Raw genomic sequence first — 6,052 nt, 5'->3', positions numbered from 1 at the left:
TGCAAAGAGTTCATCCTAAAGGAAATCAGTCCTGAATATTCACTGGACGGACTGATGCTAAAGCTGAAGTTGCAATACTTTGGCCACCTGATGTGAAGAACTGACTCATTAGAAAAGACCCTGATACTGGGAAGACTGAAGGCAGGAGGAGAGGGGGATGACAGAGAATGAGATGGTTGGATGGCATCATTGACTCGATGGACATGAGTTTGAGCAAGTTCTGGGAGTTGGTGATGGACAGGGAAGCCTGGCATGCTGCAGTCCATGGGATTGCAAAGAGTTGGACATGACTGAGTGGCTGAACTGAACTAAACTGAACCTTAATTACATCCTTAGAGCACTCCATTTCCAAATATAGACACACTGGGGGATTAGGACTTCAACATGTGACTTTGGGAGGCGACATATGGTCCATAAAATTTTGAAAAAGGGGTGGGTCTTCTAACTGAAGCAGGAAGTAGAAAAGTCTTCAATTCAGTTCAGTCACTCAGTTGTGTCCAACTCTTTGTGACCCTATGAACCACAGCACAGCAGGCCTCCCTGTCCATCACCAACTCCCGGAGTTCACCCAAACTCATGTTCATTGAGTCGGTGATGCCATCCAACCATCTTATCCTCTGTCGTCCCCTTCTCCTTCTGCCCTCAATCTTTCCCAGCACCAGGGTCTTTTCAAATGAGTCAGCTCTTTGCATCAGATGGCCGAAGAATAGGAGTTTCAGCTTCAACATCAGTCCTTCCAATGAACACCCAGGACTGATCTTACTACAACTGAATAATAAATTTGACTCTGAACTTCCTGGCAAATAAGGCAGAAAGGGAAGCATAATAGGCAGAGTGAATTTAAGTCAGTGGATAATTTCCTATGACATCTTAAGACTATTCTCTCATTACATGTTTATGTTTGATATAACAGTTTCAGACATTTACTGATAAAGGCAGGGGGTGGGAAGGTAAGCACTTTGGGGGTTAGAGATTCTGTTGCACTTCATATCACACTATAGACTTTCTTCTCCATAGAGGGCTAAATTTCAAGCACTGGTACAAATTCAGACTAAAGTTTAATTTATTGCCACTGGAATTAAAGACTGGGCTTTAGAACCATCAATACACATGCAGGAATGAAGGAAAATGAATGTAAAAATCACAAATCTGAGGGGGATTTGTAAACCCTCTTGCTAGTTCAAGTTAATAAAATACTTATTAGCAAAAATTCTAAAGAAGATCACCTATGTTAATTGTTTTGTATTCAAGTGAACTTAAAATAATTTTATCCTGAAAGTCTATGGAATAATTGAAGGCTCTTTACTGGTTACATACTAAAGTTGGCATCTTTATTTTAGATGCTTGGGGTTAGTCAAGATAATGTACACAGTGGAAAGGGTCACAAAATCATTTGAATGATGATTGTATTAATAATTAGTCATACCACATTATCTTTTTTTGAAGTCCCAACTTTTAATTGTATATTGGAGTAGAGTTGATTAACAATGTTGTGTTGGTTTCAGCTATACAACAAAGTGATTCAGTTATACATATACATGTATCTGCTGCTGCTGCTAAGTCACTTCAGTCGTGTCCGACCCTGTGTGACCCCATAGACGGCAGCCCACCAGGATCTATTCTCTTTCAAATTCTTTTCCCATTTAGGTTGCTTCATTATACTGAACAGAATTCCCCTCACCACACAGCAGGTCCCACTGGTTCTCCATTTTATTTAAAATTTTTTTTTAATTGTGAAAATGTGGTAACACATTTACAGGAGACTTGGAGAATACAAGACAAGGTTACATATAGTTCCACTATATAGTACAATTATTTTTTAAGTAGATAAATTTTTAGTTTTGGTTTCAATATCAAACTCAAAAATTAATAGAATGAACATACAGAGAAGTAGAAGGATATAGTAGACCTGAAAAGAACCAGTTCAACATAACTGAGATTTATACAACTTTCACACAACAGCAGGATACAAATTCTATTCAAGTTTCCATGGGCTGTAAGCTGGGAGACATATCCAGAGACATAAAACAAGGTGCAAAAATTTCATGGTCTAAAGGTCTAAAGGATGAAATCATACAGAGTCTGTTCTCTTATCACTGTGGAATTATGTTAGAAATCAATTATCCAAAGACATTTGAAAATAACCCACATATTTTCAAATCATGCCATATTATCTTCAGTTAAGTATAAAGATCTTTCCAATCACATAACCTAGAGATCACTTCACCCTGTTGACTGCCAGTCTTTTATTTCTCTCATCCAGCAATGGTAGGATGGATCCCTTTTCCTTGGGGAAGAGATGTCTGTGGTTTGTTGCCTTTGCCAATAACAAAAATGTTGGTGAACTGGATGGCAAAGCTGTTGCCTTTGGCATCTTTCACATGAACCATATCAAAAGAACCAGGAGGTCTCTTTCTGTTGGTGATCACACCAATTCTTCCCAGGTTAGCACCTCTGGTCACCATATTCAGGTTACCTGTGTTCATCTTGGTGGAATGGGTGAATCTTGTTTGTCTCCAAATCAATCTGAACGGTGTCATTCATCTTGATGAGGGCATCAGGGAGGTAGGTGGCATGAGCATCATGAGTTCCCAGATGAGGGATTCCTTTTGTGTCCACAAAGGTTTTTCTCTTTGTGCAACTTGTACTTAGCTTCCTCAGGTGGACTACAATCAATAGTAAAGTGACCCTTGGTGTCACAGAAGAGAGGGGGAATTCTCTCTGGTATTGTTGAGGCTGATGGCATCTATTAAACCAGCAGGGTAAGTTAGGTTATATCAGTTTGGATCTTTGCCATCAATCTTTTTTCTTTTCCCCCTCTTGTATTTGTTTATTTATTTATTTGGTTGCACTGGGTTTTAGTTGTGGCATGTGGAATCTAGTTCCCTAACTAGGGACTGAACCAGGGTCCCCTGTATTAGGAGCCTGGAGTCTTAGCCACTGGACCACCAGCGGAGTCCCCACCATCAATCTTAATACACTTTTGCACATGCAGATCTTCTTCATCTCCTGTCAGAGCATACTTAAGTCTGTTCCTTGGAAAATGATGAGGGGGAGGCTTTCCCTCAGGCATGTGGGGACTGATAGATGGACAAGGAACGAGCACATTGATTAGTTTTTCAGCATCTGGTGCTTTGGAGTTGCTACATGATTAAGATACTTCCTGAGACATTGAGTCATGGTGGTGCTAACCATGAAAAGAGCATTCTTTGACCCTTTTCAGCTCCCCTAAACTTTCTTTGAAGTCAACTTGGTTCTTAAATTTACTTTGTTCTCTCAAAGTATAAAAACAGAAAAAATAATTTCTGATAATTGAGATCCGTTCAAAATCGCAAATTCAAGATTTCAGTGTCTCCAAGTATAACCAGAAAAACAAGTGTAATGTAAACCCCTACATTTTATTCCTTCATTCATCCTTTTGCTCATAATTTGATCAGTTTTCATTGAATACCATCTACCTGCCGGGATATTTGTTAAACTCAGGAAAAACTGTGGTCTCTTGGGACTTCCATGTCATTAAAATGCAATGCTGTGTGACAGCTGTCATCCTGGAGATATGCACAAGTGTTATTGGAACACTTGTGAAGGTCACCCTTGCTAGATGAGAAAATTTGCTTTGGTTTTTGGAGAAAGTGGCCTGTGAGATGTAAGCTGAATAGGAGCAAGCCATGGGAAGAGCAGGGAGTTCCTGTAGTGACATCGTATGTTTGGAAGCAGCTGGTTCAATGGTAGAGAGGCACAGCTGAGTAAAAATTCAAGCGAGTGACCTGTATACAGTGGAATATCGAGTAAGAATAGTGTGCGGCAAACGAAAGACTAGGATAGAGCTTTCTATGCCACACTAATTTGGCATTCTCTCCTAAAAGCACTCCTAAAATCTTTGAAGGGTTTTAACCATTGGATTAGGGTGATCAGATCTGTTTTTTGAAAGATAGTGCCGGTAGGAGTGTGGCAAATAGATTGAGAATAGTGTATGAGAACTGTGGTCTGGAATCAAGTTAGAAGCTGTTACAGTAATCCAGTGCAAGAAGTGATGAGGTCCTGAGCTACACTGTTAACTATTTCTCAAAGACATAAAAATAATTTTTTTTTACTCAATTCTGAGCCAGATACTTTAAACAGTTACTTAGAGGAAAGCAGAATACTTATTTATAGGCAAGGCTAGTTCTTTCTATTTTCTTTCTTGTTAAAAAAAATTAGCCCATCAATTTGATTTCAAAGCCGTACGATATTTTAGAACTTCCTAAGGAAAAAAAAAATAGACAAGTTGATATTAAATCATCCATGCTTACAAATGGACTACTCTCTTTTCAGGCAACCCTCTGTAGATTAGAGTGAAATGGCTTCCCTGTAGCTCAGCTGGTACAGAATCTGCCTGCAATGCAGAAGACCCTGGTTTGATTCCTAGCTCGGGAAGATCCACTAAAAAACATGCATTAGAATATAAAAGTGGGTCTTCCCATTGCATGAGGCCCGAGCACTTGTCTCATGCATCCAGCCTGGGCTGGTGATCTGTTTCACCCTAGATAATATACATGTTTCAATGCTGTTCTCTCGAGACATCCCACCCTCGCCTTCTCCCACAGAGTCCAAAATTCTGTTCTGTACATCTGTGTCTCTTTTTCTGTTTTGCATATAGTGTTATCGTTACCATCTTTCTAAATTCCATATATATATGCGTTAGTATATTGTATTGGTCTTTATCTTTCTGGCTTACTTCACTCTGTATAATGGGCTCCAGTTTCATCCATCTCATTAGAACTGATTCATGTCAATGTATGACAAAAACCACTACAATATTGTAAAGTAATTAGCCTCCAACTAATAAAAATAAATGAAAAAAAAACTATCTCACTTTCCCTAAAATATAAGAGTGGGCCCCAAATATCAGAAGTCGGGAGCTAGGATTCTGGCCTGGAGAATCCCATGGACACTGCCAGGCTACAGTCCATAGGGTCACAAAGAGTCAGACATGACTGAAGCAACTTAGCAGAGCAATCTGTAGATTAATTCGAACCAAATCTATACATTTTAATAGTAACATATGTTCTGTTATCTGCCAATCTATTTTCAAGTCTATATGAGTATGACTGTATGCCACAGTGAACGAATGAACAGGAAAGATCAAAGTCATTTGATCTGGTTCTGTGGTTTATAAAATTCAAATCAATATGAAGAGAAAATAGCAGGCATCAGACATCCATCTCTGCTTGTACCAGGTCATACACTGTAATTCTATCCAAGTTCAAGTTTCCATGGTAAACAGGGCAAGACTTGCCAACACTTCATAGGCTTCCAAAAAGAAGCTATGTCCTCTTGGGAGAACTTTGTAACTGGAAAAGAAAATCTTCACGGATGAAATCTTTAGCAAAATCAAGTCACAGAGTGTGTTTCTGCAGCAGGCCTTGTGCCAAATGTCTCATCAACAAATATGGCACTGGCAGTGACCCGTCCTAGGGTAAAGGTGGTTTATAAAATGCTCCTGCCAAATCTTGTTTTTATTTGCGCACAGCTTCCTAGGGGGGAAAAAAAACAAAATCTGACTTTGAGTTGAAATTTTCCACGTTTCATCCCAATCCAAAGGTTACTTTAAAAAAAAATTTTTTTTTTTTTGAAAGTTGAATTAAAGTCAAGTGAAATTTGTAAAGTTTAGTCATCTGAGGAGGTATGTGTACACAAAGATCTCAGTGAGTAACAAAAAAAAAAACTACATTTTCCTTTTGCTTGTGACTTTTGAAAGAGTAAATCCTTTTGGCTCTTTCCTTTGAAACCCTGTCTCAGTTACAAGGACAGGAAACCAACCATTTTTTTTTCAATTTATTCAAACAATTTTTTGCCTAGGAAGAACTAATAAAATTTGTAGTTGTTTGTCGTGCTCAGACCCTCAATCGTGTCTGACTCTTTGTTACCCCATGGACTGTAGCTGCCCGGCTTCTCTGTCCAGGCAAGAATACTGGAGTTGGCTGCCATATCCTCCTCCAGGGACCTTCCTGACCCAGGGATTGAACTCTTACCTCTCTTACATCTTACATCTCTTATGTCTCCTGCATTG

At 39.1% G+C, this 6,052-nt stretch overlaps 1 pseudogene; it reads right to left on the bottom strand.

Moving 5' to 3' along the window:
* Positions 1-2,218: 2,218 nt before the first annotated feature.
* LOC110130726 (small ribosomal subunit protein eS4-like) lies at positions 2,219-3,073 on the bottom strand (annotated as a pseudogene).
* Positions 3,074-6,052: the final 2,979 nt, after the last annotated feature.

The sequence above is a fragment of the Odocoileus virginianus genome, chromosome 11, assembly GCF_023699985.2.
Source record: "Odocoileus virginianus isolate 20LAN1187 ecotype Illinois chromosome 11, Ovbor_1.2, whole genome shotgun sequence".
NCBI classification, from domain to species: Eukaryota; Metazoa; Chordata; class Mammalia; order Artiodactyla; family Cervidae; genus Odocoileus; species Odocoileus virginianus.
Note: the sequence above shows the minus strand (reverse complement) of the source record. Positions and strands in the feature narration are given on the sequence as shown.